Source organism: Grampus griseus (genome assembly GCF_964374135.1).
Source record: "Grampus griseus genome assembly, chromosome: 10".
Lineage (NCBI taxonomy): Eukaryota > Metazoa > Chordata > Mammalia > Artiodactyla > Delphinidae > Grampus > Grampus griseus.
This window is the reverse complement of record NC_139004.1, coordinates 63,250,559-63,266,272: the sequence shown is the minus strand read 5'-3', so window position 1 is coordinate 63,266,272 and position 15,714 is coordinate 63,250,559. Positions and strand designations below refer to the sequence as shown.

General features: G+C 43.1%; 1 pseudogene across 1 annotated transcript; it reads right to left on the bottom strand.

The window, feature by feature from the left end:
• Positions 1–2,516: 2,516 nt before the first annotated feature.
• On the bottom strand, positions 2,517–5,484 carry LOC309828265 (vomeronasal type-2 receptor 116-like; annotated as a pseudogene). The gene is made up of 3 exons: positions 5,475–5,484; positions 3,109–3,440; positions 2,517–2,886 (listed from the first exon to the last, which is right to left on the bottom strand). The product of its transcript is annotated as a vomeronasal type-2 receptor 116-like (transcript).
• Between the last annotated feature and the right edge of the window lie 10,230 nt (positions 5,485–15,714).

The following is a 15,714-nucleotide window of genomic DNA, read 5'->3' as shown; positions in this document are numbered from 1 at the left end:
TCTGCCCCAGGCTCCAGGTTGCGTATCTCAGTCCCCCACACTGTCATTGGAAAGGCTCTTTAGGACAATTGGCCTGAGCGGGAGGCAGTCTGTACAGCCTGCTGGTTGCTTTCTTCAAGCACTTCTGCGTCCACAGCTTTTTAGTTTGTGTGTGGTGATCTCCTTCCCCGTCCACCCTTGTCTTCTAAACTTCTTTACTGCTACCACGTGGCTGGGCCGGGGAGCCTGGAGGGCACCTGTTGGGCACCAGTCCCAATGTCATTGTCCTGACTGTGGCCTTTCCCCAATGGCACCGTCCCTCACAGTAAGGAGAAGTAGTTCTCATCCTAAAACCTCTATTTCCGCAAGGCATTATTCAGCAGGGTCAGCTACCTGGGTGTGTGGAATGTCCACCAAATGAAACAACACAGGTTAGTTTCAAGCACGTGGTAGGGCCAGTGTTGGCTGAAAGGGCACCTTTGTAACCTGAAAAGGACAGCCTAAAGCACTATCCTTGCCTGGAGAGGAGTGGCCAGAGATCTCATCAGGAGCATATAGGGCCACAGCCCCATGGAGTGTGCCTTATTTCCCTGTTAAGACAACCTTCTGACTGGAGTTACAAATCCAGCACACAGTGATAGCTTCTGCCTCAGAAACATAGGTTCCTCCACCTTGTGCGGGACAGCAGTTCTTTTCTTGCTGCCCAAGGGAGGCACCCCCTTCTCAAGAGTTCTGGGTTCCTTCCCTGTAGGGCCCGTCTTCCAAGTTTCTATATTTTCATATCTTTAGCCTCCCCCATTTCTTCCTCCAGCCCTAGGGAGAGGAAGCTGCTTTATATAACTGTTCGAGCATTCTTTTTTTTGCCTTTTTAGTTCTTCAGTTGCTGGGTGTGGTAGGCAGAATAATTGTTCTCCGAAGATGTCCACAGCCTAATCCCTGGAAGCTGAGAATAGGTCACCTTACATGGCAGAGGACCTTGCAATGGGGAGCTGATCCTGGGTTATCTGGGTGGGTTCAATCTAATTATGTGGGTTCTTAGAAGTTGAGGAGGGAGGCAGAAGAGAATCAGAGGGAGATGTGACCACCGAGGAATGGCCCGGGAGATGGCAGTGTTGGAGCACGGGAATGTGAGAGACTCTAGAAACTGGAAAAGGCAAAGAAATGGATTCTCTCCTAGAGCTTCCAGAAAGGAACACAGCCCAGTGAGAGCCGTGTTGGATTTCTAACCTACAGAACTGAAAGAGAATGCATTTGTGTTGTTTGAAGTGACCAAATTTGTGACAATTTGCTCTCGCAGCAATAAAAAACACATAACTGGTTAATGCTTTTATATTAAATTCTCTTTGTTAATATAACTGGTGAGGTTTCATCCTCCCTGCCCTGGGCTAATTCAGAGACTCCCTCCAACTCCCTCACGTCCTGCATGTTCCTGTCACTCCAGATGGTGGGCAGTGTGAGCTCAGGGCAGATCCCATCTCTCCCACCTCTATCTCTCATGCTGGGTGGCTCTGACATGCAGGAAATTCTTCCCTCTGATGAGCCTCTGTGTGTCTCTAATCTTGTGTGTCCTATAACTGGCCCCTGGATGGCACAGACCCCACAGGATTCCCAGGCTCCCAGGAAGCTAAGATTCTGTTCCCTCCTTGCTTGTGACATCTTCAACTTATAAAGTACCCTGTCATCATGTAGGGCCTCCCCAGAGTTGGGGCTTTAGGCCCCAAACCCTCTTCAGCCTTTCACTTTAGACCCTTCTGGTCATGTAGACCCAACTCACTCAGGGCAGGTAACAAACCACATGCCCTCCAGTTCTCTCTCATGAAAAGGGATGGTGTAGCTTCCTCCACAGACCACAAAAACAAGCACCGGATAAACTGAATAGTTAAAAGGTAAAAATAAAACTAAATATATTAGAAGAAGAGATAGCAGAATAAGTCCCCAAATTAGTATGTGAAAGACCATTTTAGTTAAGGATGAACATGAACTCCTGTTGATGCTGCCTAATGGTTTTGGGGACCAAATTAAAATAGTAGACCACCTGGCAGACTGTACCAACTATCAGTGCATAGGCTAGAAAATTCATTCAAGAAGTGGAGGGTGGGGCTTCTCTGGTGGCGCAGTGGTTGGGAGTCCGCCTGCCGATGCGGGGGACACGGGTTCGTTCCCCGATCCGGGAAGATACCACATGCCGCGGAGCGGCTGAGCCCGTGAGCCATGGCCGCTGAGCCTGCGCGTCCGGAGCCTGTGCTCCGCAGCGGGAAAGGCCACAACAGTGAGAGGCCCGCGTACCGGAAAAAAAAAAAAAAAAAAAGAAGTGGAGGGTAAAATGAAGTTCTTATAAATAGATAATAGATTTAATGTTGGTGAGCAGAATATCCAAGATGACCTTGAAGTTTCAGGAACTGCTGACTGAGCATGGCTGTGCCCCTGGTATACTAGAGAACATAGAAAAAAATCTTTGTTAATTGAGAAAGAGAAATTATAAATTTGGCTTTGATTCACTGTCGTTATAAAAATGGTGATTCATCTTCATGTGTCTGTTACTCGTCTATTTGAGAGCCATGAGTTAAATCTTTGGAATGCTTATTGGCTCTAGGACCTGTTTTACTCCTTATCCCTTGCAAGATGGTCTTATCAGGACTCAGCAGAAGACTAATATAGCACTTGGGGGCAAAGATTCAGCCTAGTAGTCCTGCACTGGAGGCCGAGATGGAAAAGATCTCCATGGCCACCATGGTGCTGTGATAGACAGGGAAGGATGTGACCCAGACACTGCAGAACACCAGCATGCTTGAACTTGGCTTCATTGAAGGTGTCAGGTAGATTCCTGGCCCAGAAAGCCACAGCAGTGCTCCCCAGGGTCAAGGATCCCATATATCCCAGGACACAGTAGAAGGCAGTGACAGAGCCCTTAATACAACCAGTGATGTGGGTAGGGTCAGAGTGTGTGTTTATTTCAATGAAAGGAGGAGAGAGTCCCAATCTGGTTCTAGATAGTGACTTGGATCAAGGCACAGATGGGAAGGACAGAGTCAGGTGCTCCTGATATCAACCACTGCCTCATCCTTTTCCCTTTGTTTTGAAAGCCAAAACCACAGAAATGATTTTACCCAAAACAGTAGAAATAGCCACAGTAAACACAAATGCAAATGTTGTTTGCTGAGGTATGCAAATGCCTGTGTTGGGAAGGCCAATGGAGAGTAAGAAACAGAGGGAACCCAGGAAGCGGGAGGTGAGCAGGAGGTAGCTGTGGGTTGGATGTTGGCCTTGATGATGGGAGTGTCTGTGCTTCCCAGAGACCCCAAGGACCACAGCTGTGAGAACAGAGAAGCACAGAGCAGTGCAGGCCAGAGCCATCCTCAGTGGGTCTTGATAAGGTAGGGAAGTCACTTTCTTTGGGAGACAGTGGTTTTGATTTGGGTTTGAGTACTGATGATCTGGACACCTCACACACTGGTGTGTATCTGACAAGAAGAGAAAAGATGTGCAGTGTCTCCAGTTCAGGGACTCCTACTAATTCCCAAGAAAAGGAGTCCCCTTTGGGAATTTTGGACATATTGTCCATCCTGATGCACATTCAGACAATAGCAATGAAATTTACAATTTTCCATTGATGCTGTCTAAAGGTTTTTGGAAAAAATGAAAACTTCTGTCACTTATCATTTCCTATGTGTAAGGGAGCTATTTTGTTTCTTTTCACAGGGAAACTATTATAGATTCTTAGAGATATAAATATTATATCTTCAGGTTATGTCCCGGATCACAATGTTTCCCCACCTTAGGTGAGTAATTTATTCTTGAGAAACATGTTTTTACTGAGGATTAGATAAGTTTAAGGAATGACTGTTGGTTTTGTTAAGTGTGATAATTTTTTACTAGTTATATGGGAAAATGTCATATTTTCAGAGAAGTTTTCAGAGAAACCTAAGGAATGAAATGTCAATATATCTGTAATTCACTTTCAAAAACATTTGCGGAACAGTAATAAGTGAAGCAAACATGGCAAAATGTTAGCAGTTAAAATTTTGATCACATAATTACGCATATTCATTATACTTTAAATTTGAAAATGCTTATAACATAAAGATCAGAAGAGGAAAAAAACCATAAACATCATTGGGGGCAAATTCTCCTAAGTTAAAAGCATAATTAAGTTTAATTTCAGCGGAAAATTGTTAATTCATTCCAGAGCCCCAAATTTAAGCACTGAGTTAAAATAACACAAAATTCCTTTAAAAGTAGGCACACAGTTATTCCAGGTTTTAATGTTATCTGTCATAAACTGACATAATAAGACAGGCTCACTTTTATTAACTTACATCTGTCTACCTACACTGCTTCAAGTCCTTTGTGTCTCTTACATGTTATACACCTAAATTTCTGCTTATAAATTATGCACTTGATAATCAGTGTATGTTACTTGAGTCTTTCATCCAAGAATCCATCAGAAAACAGGATAGAATTAAAAAGTCTACAAAAATAATGTTAATAAAGCACCAAGATTGCCACCACAGGAAACCAGCAAACCAGGAGTAAATCAATGAGACATGCTTTTTTTTTTTTAAGTGGAGTATAGTTGTTTTACAATGTTGTGTTAGTTTCTACTGTACAGCAAAGTAGAATTCCCTGTGCTATATAGCAGGTTCTCATTATTTATCTGTTTTAGGCATATTAGTGTATATAAGTTAATCCCAATCTCCCAATTCATCCCATCCCCCTTTTCCCCCCTTGGTGTCCATACGTTTGTTCTCTACCTTGCAAACTGGTTCATCTGTACCATTTTTCTAGATTCCACAAATATGCTTTAATATACGATATTTGTTTTTCTCTTTCTGACTTACTTCACTCTGTATGACAGTCTCTAGGTCCATCCACGTCTCTACAAATGACCCAATTTCGTTCCTTTTTATGGCTGAGTAATATTCTGCTGTATATATGTACCACAACTTCTTTATCCATTCGTCTGTCGATGGGCATTTAGGTTGCTTCCATGACCTGGCTATTGTAAATAGTGCTGCAATGAACATTGGGGTGCATGTGTCTTTTTGAATTATGGTTTTCTTTGGGTATATGCCCAGTAGTGGGATTGCTGGGTTATATGCTAATTCTATTTTTAGTTTTTTAAGGACCCTCCATACTGTTCTTTATAGTGGCTGTATCCATTTACATTCCCACCAACAGCGTAAGAGGGTTCCCTTTTCTCCACACCCTCTCCAGCATTTATTATTTGTAGATTTTCTGATGATGGCCATTCTGACTGGTGTGAGGTGATACCTCATAGTAGTTCTGATTTGCATTTCAGTGAGACATGATATTGATCCCTCCATCCCCCTCTGTCCTCACTGAAGCTCCTTTAAGGAGAAAGATTCTTAGGGGCGGGGCAGAGGTCTCCCTTTCCCCAACAGGGATCAAAGGCTATACACACCTCTCCAAGTATGCTGGGGAAACTCAGAGAAGGGAAAGACTTAATCTTTCATGGTTCTATTGGATACAGGCACCTGTCTCCATCCTATCAGGCCTGTAGGTGACTTGTATCTTGGGGGTGTCATAAGAGACCTTTGAGTGCTTAAAGAAACACCACCAGTGGCTCCTGTAGCCCTCAGACAACTGCCAAGAGCTCTTCAAAATGAGGCTACCGGTGTTTTCTCAGACTCACTATGTATGTGCACCCTGAGGGCATTTTCCCCGCAATGGGAATCGTCCAATTAGAAAAGGTGGTGTGAAAATTTGTCCCTGATTTCAGCTGAAGTGACCAACGACACCACCTCGGCTCTGGAAGGCATTCAGGGCAGCCTCAGCTCACAGGCCAGGGTTGTTATGGATGACAGAATCTGCCTAGGCTTCCTCCTTACAGGAGAAAGTGGGATCTGCAGTCACTAATACACCCTGCCCATCTGGATTAATGCCTCGGGCCAAGAGGAAAGGTCAATATGGAGACTTAAGGGGAAAGCCACCTGGCTTTCTAGAGTACAAATCCGTCATGGTTGGTGGGATTTGTTCAGCTGGTGGGATCCTGGACCCTGGGGTACATGGTTGAGTCAATACTGTAGGAGAGTTTCATCCTGCAGCTTGAGGTCCCGTTCACAGTTGGCTTAATTAACTGCTGTGTGAATCAAACGAAATGCATTTGGCTGGCCTGTCAGTCAGATGTATCAGATCAGGAATAAATTCTTCTAAACCCTTTGCATGATTCTTTCCAAAAAACTATTCTATCTCTCTCGTTTGTGGGTTTTACTTCCCTCGGTTCGTTCTCTGCCTTCTTTGTATCCCTCCCTCTTCTTGTCCTAAGTCTTCCGTAGACTCTGGAGCTGTCCTCCAAGATAGCCTTCTGGGGCTGGGAGGATCTGAATGGGGCCACTGTCATGAACAAGGGGCAGGGACCACCCATCAGTAAAGTGACTCAGGGCATACGTATACAATTATGTTTATTAGGGAGAAATTACCAGCAGAGAAGCCACAGAGCACACCTAGAGGTGGGCTCAGGCCTGGCACAGATGGACTGGGCACATGTGAGAAGGTTCCAGAAGCACCACACCCTTATAATGCCCTTCATTTTATAGGCCGAATGGAAACACTTGGACAATTATGAAATTATGAAATCTTCCTGGTCAGGAAGTGCCCTTGTAAAAAGAAGCCTCTGAAGCTTAGCCACTGACATCAGCCTGTTTTATGTGGACTAATTCAGACAAGCTGAGCTAGTTCTCTGCTAAAAGGGGGAGGAAATAAGCCTGGGGTGACAACTGTTCAGTCTCCTCTGCCCTGCTGTGAATGGGGTATTGTTGAGGAGTTTCTCATAGAGCAGTGTGCTTGTGCAAACCCTCCGTTCAATTCATCCAACAGATAAGTTTCGTGTCTCATAACATATTATGAGTGTTGTTCCAGATCCTAGGGCTGTACCAGATGCCAAGGTTTCTGCCTTCATATTCAGCCTCTGAGCCCCCTGAGGTGGGTCCTGGGTCTTTCTGGCCCTAACTTATCTTACCCTTTCCCCATAGCCATACTGTGTAGCTGGAACCTTCCTTTCATGGTCTTCTCCCGTTGCCTTTCTCAAGTTCTCCCAAAGCTGGTCTCCAGCCTAGTGGATGCATTATCCTGGTGACCTTTCCATAGATCAGAGAAGAGCAAGCAGGGTCTGCTCATTTCCAAGGAACAACAACTAGGACTATTCAGATCTCTGAGAGGACACCAAGCCACTGGGGAAGAATGGATTGAGAGCTGAGTTTCAAGGCCTGATTCATCCCCTAAGGCTCTTTTTTGACCTTGAACAAACGAATCCTATGTCATACATCTGTTATTTTCAAGGACTAAACAAGGTTCCAAAAACACATGTTTTTCCTAGAAGAGAATTCCATTGGAGCTTTGAAAATGATGAGTTACATCCATATAGGCGGACATGACAAGCTGATTTTATGATCAATCCTAAAAGAGGAATTTCATTCTGCGTACATTGATGTGCTTTACAAAAACACTAAACTAAAACACACCAATCAATAAAAATTTCTTCAGGGCATATTCAGCCTGGGAATAGGATAGAGCCCCACCCAGTCAGCAACACTTGGGTATTTCCAAGGAGAGACATCCCTTTTTAATACTCAGAGATGAGACATTCACAGACTGTGTCACCTGCCAGCACACCCATAATACCTCTCCCTATGGAAATGGGACCTCCAAGTCCAAAACCTCTTCTTCCCACTCATCACCTCCTTGACCATGAATTCGTCATTCTTTCTGCTGGGTGGAGACCAGCATGGAATCAGCGAAGATTTCTGCCAAGTCTCTATCCCCCATTTAGAAGACCAGATAGACATCAGAACAGAGGGTCCTAAGGTAACCACTTTTACAGTATCTAAAAAGTGTCCTGAGGAGGTAGCGCTCCAGAATATCTGAGCAGTGACCTGGGAATAGAATTCCTTCTGTGTTTCACACTCCATTTAAAAAGTACCACTTCCACCAAGCTTTCTGAGTGACCTACAACCCATCAACCCAGCTCCCTTGTACCCACCCTGCGTGAGCCATCGTTCATGGAAAGGGGGCAGCAACTGCCTGGAGGAGGTGACCTTGGGGAGGGTGGGAGACTCTGACCTTCGCTTATAAATTAAGCAGTATAAAGATAATAAATTTTAATTGTGTTAAAATTACTGTGACCCTTGAACTAGGGTGTAGTGGTCTGATTCTAAACCTTGTGAATTTTGAAGGTAGAACTGGCAGGATTTGTGAGTGGCTTAGATGGAAGGTTTAAGAGAAGGAGAGGAGATGGGGTGACTACGTTTTAATCTGAGTAACAGGATGAATGGGGCAACATTTATGGAAATAATGAGATTGGGGGGTGGTGGAAGATGGGGGTGGGTGTGGAGAAGCCTTCTGGAAAAATCTTAGAAGAAGGAATGCTTTGATTTTGAAATTTTAAATGTAAGAACAGTCTTTAAGTGCACTCACTTGAAGCCCATTTGTAATTCTAGAAATTATCATTCTTAGAAGCTTAGCAATCTATTCAGTTGTTTTGCACCACCATTTGCACCATCTGTTTGCCTACCATAACTTACTATGTGTCAGGCACTGTATTTTACTTATGAGGAAGGTAATTATTAACTGTATTATAAAGATGAGGAAACTGAAGCTCACATCTTAAATAACTTGACTAAGGTTACCTAGCCAGAATTATGCACAGTAGAATTCTCTTTCTGTATAGTTAATATGTTATATGGAAAGTTAGCCCAACACAGTAGGGGCTTTCTGGCTTCAAAACAAACAGCACCAGCTCCCTGCTCCCTGTGGAATATGTGCTCCCCCATCCAGTAGCTTCCTGATCACTAAATCCTTTATCCAGTGAGTGCATAGTACTTAACTTGCTGAGCAAAGAGAATCTAAGAGAGATGTCTTTGAAAAATTCTTGGACTCCTGTTGGAGTATATTTATGATGACCACATTTCTTCACCAAAAATGGTGACACGGGATCAGATATTGGCAGCACATTTGAAATCGGGACTGCTCTGGAGACCCCAGGTTATGAGGCTGCCCTTGAGATAGAACTGGGAGCGGGTTTTTTTTTGCAGAATTTAGTCCTTGAGTTGAGTGGATTCTGGGTGCTCTCCTCCCAGTAAGTAACCCAGTACCTAATTTCTCAGACTGATGCTTTCCCCTAGAGGTGTAACTTGGCATTCTAGAGCATTGCTCACATCTGGGGCCTCAGGTCCCAGCAGACTTTACAGGTGATGTGGGAGGCCCTGTCTCTAAAGAACAGCCCCATTCCCTGATGCAGACTCTGAAATCTCCTTTTAATCCATATTATTTGTAACCTTCTTTGTGAATAAGAGAAATGTGCAGGCAGCTTAAAAGAGGGAATTTATCCCTGGTGGTGCAGTGGTTGGGAATCCGCCTGCCAGTGCAGGGGACACGGGTTTGAGCCCTGCTCCGGGAAGATCCCACATGCAACGGAGCAATTAAGCCCATGCAGCACAACTACTGAGCCTGCACGCCACAACTACTAAAGCCCATGTGCCTAGAGCCCATGCTCAGCAACAAGAGAAGCCACCACAAGGAGAAGCCCGTGCACCGCAGCAGAGTAGCCTCCGCTCTCTGCAACTAGAGAAAGCTCGCGTGTAGCAATGAAGACCCAAAGCAGTCAAAAATAAATAAATAAATCTATTTAAAAATTTTTAAAATAAATGTATTTAAAATTTTTTAAATAAATTTATTTAAAAAATTTAAGTAAATAAACTTTTAAATAAATTATTTAAAAATTTTAAAAATAAATAACTACATTCCCTTATTTATTTATTTATTTTTGGCTGCGTTGGGTCTTCATTGCTACACGCTGGCTTTCTCTAGTTGGGGCGAGCGGGGCTACTCTTTGTTGCAGTGCCCAGGCTTCTCATTGCTGTGGCTTCTCTTGTTGCGGAGCACGGGCTCTAGGTGCACGGGCTTCAGTAGTTGTGGCTTGTGGTCTCTAGAGCGCAGGGTCAGTAGTTGTGGCGCACGGGCTTCGTTGCTCCGTGGCATGTGGGATCTTCCCGGACCAGGGCTAGAACCCCTGTCCCCTGCATTGGCAGGCAGATTCCCAACCACTGGGCCCCGAAGGAAGCCCCAGTAAGGGAATTTATTATTCAGATGCAGCAGTACCTCGGGGAGCCCAAGTTGGGAAAGCGGCCAGACCCTGAGAAGGACCAGAATTGGGAGTGGAAGACTGCCAAGAACCATGGAGGGTGCTTTTGTCACCCCTATGTTTTTCACCAGGTGTCTACTTCCCTCTCATTTCCTAGCAGTTAGGCTTTCCAGTCTGAGGGCAGTGGTGGCCCCTGGAGCTCTCAGATCTCCATGGTATTAGTTCAGATGCTTGGAAGGAAATGGATTCTTCCTTGGCCCCACCCCACCCCACCCCACCCTGGGGAAATGTCCGCTGGATCTGTGCCATTCTCTCTTCTGAACCCGAGTCAGGACAGGATTTTGTGGTACAAGCGTGGCTGTGTGGGGACCACAGATCTGGAGAGGAATAGCCAGAAAGAAACTTCTTTGAGTTTAGCTCTGGGCAGACACTGCTCAGAACAGTTAAGGATGGAAGCGTGACTGGGTTCCAACAGGAGGTCTGTTGAGGTCCTGTGGGTGTTTGCCATTTGGTCATGGTCCCCTTGGATCTATGGGGACTAATTATTTTCTACTCAGTACACTCTTCACTTTTTATTTGAGAAACTGGTCCTTCCCCATTCCATGTAGGCCTGGTGGGAATCATACAGTATTTGTTCCTTCATGACTGGCTTATTCCACTTAGCCTAATGTCCTCAAGATTTATCCATATTGTAGCATGTGTCAGACATCCCTTCCTTTTTAAGGCTGCATAATGTTCCATTGTATGGATATACCACATTTTGCTTATCCATTCATTCATTGATGGATACTTGGGTTGCTTCCACCTTTTGGCTATTGTGAATAATGCTGCTATGAGCATAAGTGTACAAACATCACTTCAAGATCCTGCTTTCAGTTTTTTGGGTGTATACACAGAAGTGGAATTGCTGGATCATATGATAATTCTATGTTTAATTTTCTGAGGAACTGATATATTTTTTCCACAACAATTGCACCATTTTACATTCCCACTAATAGTGCACAGGCTTTCAATATCTCCACATCCTCACCAGCACTTCTTATTTTCTGTATTTTTTGATAGTAGCCATCTTATGGGTGTGAGGTGCTATCTCATTGTAATTTTGATTTGCATTTTCCTAATAATTAATGACGTTGAGCACATTTTCATGTGCTTATTGGCCACTAGCATATTTTCTTTGGAGATTTATATTGAATTTCTACTTAAATATGTCTACTCAAATGCATTATCCATTTTTGAATTAAGTTGTTTATTTTTTGTTGTTGAGTTCTAGGAGTTCTTTATATGTTCTGGATATGAATCCCTTATCAGGTATATGATTTGTAAATGATTTCTCCCATTCCATGGGTTGCCTTTTCACTCTGTCGATTGTGTCCTGTGATGTAGAGAAGTTTTTAATTTTGATGTAGTCCAATTTATCTATTTTATTTGTTATCATATCCAAGTCAAATCCAAGAAATCATTGTCAAATTCAATGTCATAAAGTTTCCCCCTGTTTTCCTCTAAGATTTTTATAGTTTTAGCCCTTATGTTTAGGTCTTTGATCCATTTTGAGTTTATTTTTGTAAATGGTATAAGGTATGTGTCCAACTTCGTTCTTTTCCATGTGGGTATCCAGTTTTCCCAGCACTATTTGCTAAAAAAGACTGTCCTTTCCCTATTGAACGGTCTTCCCACCCTTGTTGAAAATCATCTGACCACATATACAAGAGTTTATTTCTTGGCTCTCTATTCTATTCCATTGGCCTATGTGTCCAGCACCACATTGTTTTGATTATTTCAGCTTTGTAGAAAGTTTTGAAGTCAGCAAGTATGAGACCTCCAACTGTCTTCTTCTTTTCCAAAATTGTTTTGGTTATTTGGAGTTCCTTGAGATTCCATGTGAATTTTAGGGCAAGTTTTTCTATTTCTGTAAAAATCACCATTGGGATTTTGATTGGATTGCATTGAATCTGTAGATTGCTTTGGGTGGTATTGACATCTTAACAATATTAAATTTTCCAATCTGTAAACATGGGATGTCTTTCCATTTATTTGCATCTTTAATTTCCTTCAGCAGTGTTTTGTAGCTTTCAGTGTACAAGTCTTTTGCCTCTTTGGTTAATTCCTAAGTATTTTATTCTTTTTGATGCTATTACAAGTGGAATTTTTTTCATAATCTTTTTCAGATATTTCATTGTTGGTGTATTAGAAATGCAATAATACATTTTGTTTTGTGTGTTTATTTTGTATCCTGCAACTTTTCTGATTTCATTTATTATTAGTTCTAACAGTTTCTTTTGTATGTGTATGTAATCTTTAGGGTTATCTGTATATAAGATCATGTCATCTGTGAACAGAGATAAACCTTTTATTTTCTTTTTCTTGCCTAATTGCTCTGGCTAGACGTTCAGTACTATGTTGAATAGAAGTTGTGAAAGTGGGCATCCTCTTCTTTTGGGACTCCAGTGACACAAATTTCAGATCTTCTGTTATTGTCCCACAGGTCCTGACACTCTGTTTCTTTCTTTTTTTTTTTTAAAGAAAACTATTTTCTCTTTCTCGTTCAAATTAGATAATTTTATTAACTATCTGAAACTTCACTGATCCTTTTTTCTGTATTTTCCATTTTGCTGTTAAGCTCATCCAGTGTTATTTTTGTTTATTTTGGTTATTGTAGCATTCATTTCTGAAAGTTCCATTCAGTTCTTCTTTATATCTTTTGTTTCTTTGCTGATATTTTTACTTTTTCCATTTGCTTAAAGAGTGCTTGTAGTTGCTTGTTGAAGCATTTATATAACTGCTTTAAAATCCTTGTCATATAATTTCAACCCCTGTGTCATCTCAGTACTAAGTGTCTGTCGAGTATCCTTTCTCATTTGAGTTGAGATTTTCTTGGCTCTTGGTATGAGTCATTTTGGACTATATCCTGGACATTTTGAGTACAAGGCTAGGAGACTCTCCTTTTTATGTATCTATTTTAATAGGCAGTCAATCTATTTATGTTAAGAACACATGTCCTGGCCCACTTTTGTGGGCTACACTTTAAATGTCAATTACTTTTCAAATCCTTTGCTTTTGTGGTCTGTTGCTTGTGTGCTACCCAGAGGCCAATTTGAAACCTATGGTATTCCACACCATAGTTCAGCTCTCAAAGTTTTTGCTGTTTGAGCCTGGTCAATTTTATAAATGGGATGTGTCCAGGACTTGATACATAGTTTGAAAGCATCCCATTCTGCTATGGACTGAATTGTGTCCTCCCTGCCCCTCAAACCTTACCCTGCCCCAAATTTATATGCTGAAGCCCTAATCCTTCATGTGATGGTATTTGGAAATGAGGCCTTTGGGGGGTAATTAGGTTTAGATAAGGTCATGCAGGTGGGGCCCTTGTGATGGGATTAGTGTCCTTATAAGAAGAGACACCAGAGAGCTTGTTCTCTCTGTCCCTCTCTCCCCCTCTCCCTCTCTCCGTTTCTCTCTTTCTCTCTCCTCATACCGTGTGAGGACACAGTGAGAAGCGGCCATCTACAAGACAGGAAAGAGCTCTCACCAGAAACCGACCATGCTGCCGCTTTGATCTTTGACCTCAAGCCTCTAGTACTGTGAGAAAAGGCACTCATGCTTCTCTCCTTGTCTCTTTCCCCCCAGTCCCTGCTTCCAGGGCACTGAGGACTTAGTGTAGGCCTTCTCACCTCTTGGGAGGCATCTGCAGAACCTCCTGGCTGGCCTTCCCACCTTTGTCCTTGCATCTTTCTGTGCAAAGTAATCCTCCTGAACCATGGCCACTGTGGCTCTCCCCTGGCCAACACCCTTCAGTGGCTTCCTGTGCCCTTGGGAAAAGCTCATACTCTCAGGCAGCAAGGCCCTGAATGCTGATTTCTGCAGATTCAGCTCTTGCTACGCCTTCTTCTTACTCCCATTCTAGCTTAGCTAAATGTATTCCCTCAAGGCACCCAGGACCTGAGCCCTGAATCTTGCCTTCACTGGATCATGCTTACTTGGGTTTAACTACCCTGTTCTTAAGAAGCCCTCCCTAGACCAGAATGGGTCCCACATCAGGTGGGCACCTTTGCCTGCTGTGGCTCCCAGTGCTATTTAGTCCCTCACACTTATTGCCTTGGCTTTTCTGCCATCTTCCCTAGCCTGTAGCCTCCAGAGTCATCACTTCTGGTTTACTCTGCTGTATTTGGTCGTACAGCACAGTGCCAGGTATGCGGTGGATGAATTAATGCACAACGAATCTTCACATGCATTATCTGCCTCACTTGACTGCATTTAGATTCCAGCAGCAGCGTTTTGCGGTTCGTGATGGGAGGCCTTTTCTTCTGAGAGCCTCTCAGCCTGAAAGCTCTGTCTTTTCTTCTCCTTCTACTTAATTCCTATTTCCCTCTTATACCCAACAAAAATTCCTCATTCATCAATCTCAAAAGAACCCAGCTGGGATTCATGGTTTATTAGTTGAATTGAATCCCAGGTTGAATGAGAGACCATAGCAGGAAGCAGGGCTCCAAGCCCTGTTTCCTGGATCATATGAGTGTGGAATCTGAGGAAATGCTCCCCCAACTTTTCTTGCCTCCTGGTGGCTCCCATCTGGGCTCCCTGGGGATGTGGATGGAAGCACTTTAGGGCACATCAGGGCATTTAGAGGACTGGAACACCACACTTGCTCTGTTCAGAATTGCCTCTGCCTTGCTCTCTGTGTCTCCTGGTAACACTGCCCCTTAAATATGTAAGGCTTTGCAGGCACTGCCTACAACCATCAAGTACTTTACAGCATGTATCTCTCTGCTCCTTTGCCCTGGTTGGGAAATGTTGCACCAGGCCTAGTTACAGTTTGCACTTTTAGAAGCAGCAACCCTGTATGGGGACCTGAGAGATGGCTGGGCAGTGACAATGATATTTCAAAGTCCAGAATCTATGTGACAAGCACTTTGTTGGGGTGGCCAGATATACTTTAGCTGAGCTGACAGAGAGCCAACCAGTGCCAGCACGTGGAGATTTAAAAGAAAGCAACAAAATGAAGAGCATGTATACCAGTGATGGCATGGCAACCAAGTTTTATTAAAATTATTCCGATCTTATTGAATGGTTCTACGTAAACATGTTTTTGAATAAGCCTATTAAATTCATGTGAAGAAAAATAATATTAGATCAGTTAATTTTTAAACCTTATTTTAAGGACTATTTACAATATTTTTATTTCTGCAGATAGGTGCATTTCTTTTCTCATAAAAAGAAAACAAGAGAAAGGATTACATGGTGCTGTTTCCTAGGAGAAATGTGGAGCAAAACTAATGTGCGATGTTTAAAGTATGACCGTGAAAATCATCCCCCCTCATGTGCTTAGAATTTCAAATATTGGGATTTCAAAATTGGAAGATAATTATATGGAAATAAAGTATGCTGCATGGAGCTTTGCTGTTAGATAATCTCGTCTTTAGACACATTGGGGATAATATTCTGGTCCCCATGCAGAGAGGACTGCCTTGGCTAATAATTCCCACTCAGCAGTGGGGAAGGATTCACAGGTAAATCCCCACAGGATTTACAGGTGGGGGAAACAATAGTATGGGATCTGTATGGTATAGCAAAGGGACTCAGGGATTTGCACTGGCTTGTCCTGGCAGAGTGACCTCAGTGCTTTGTATCCTCTTGTG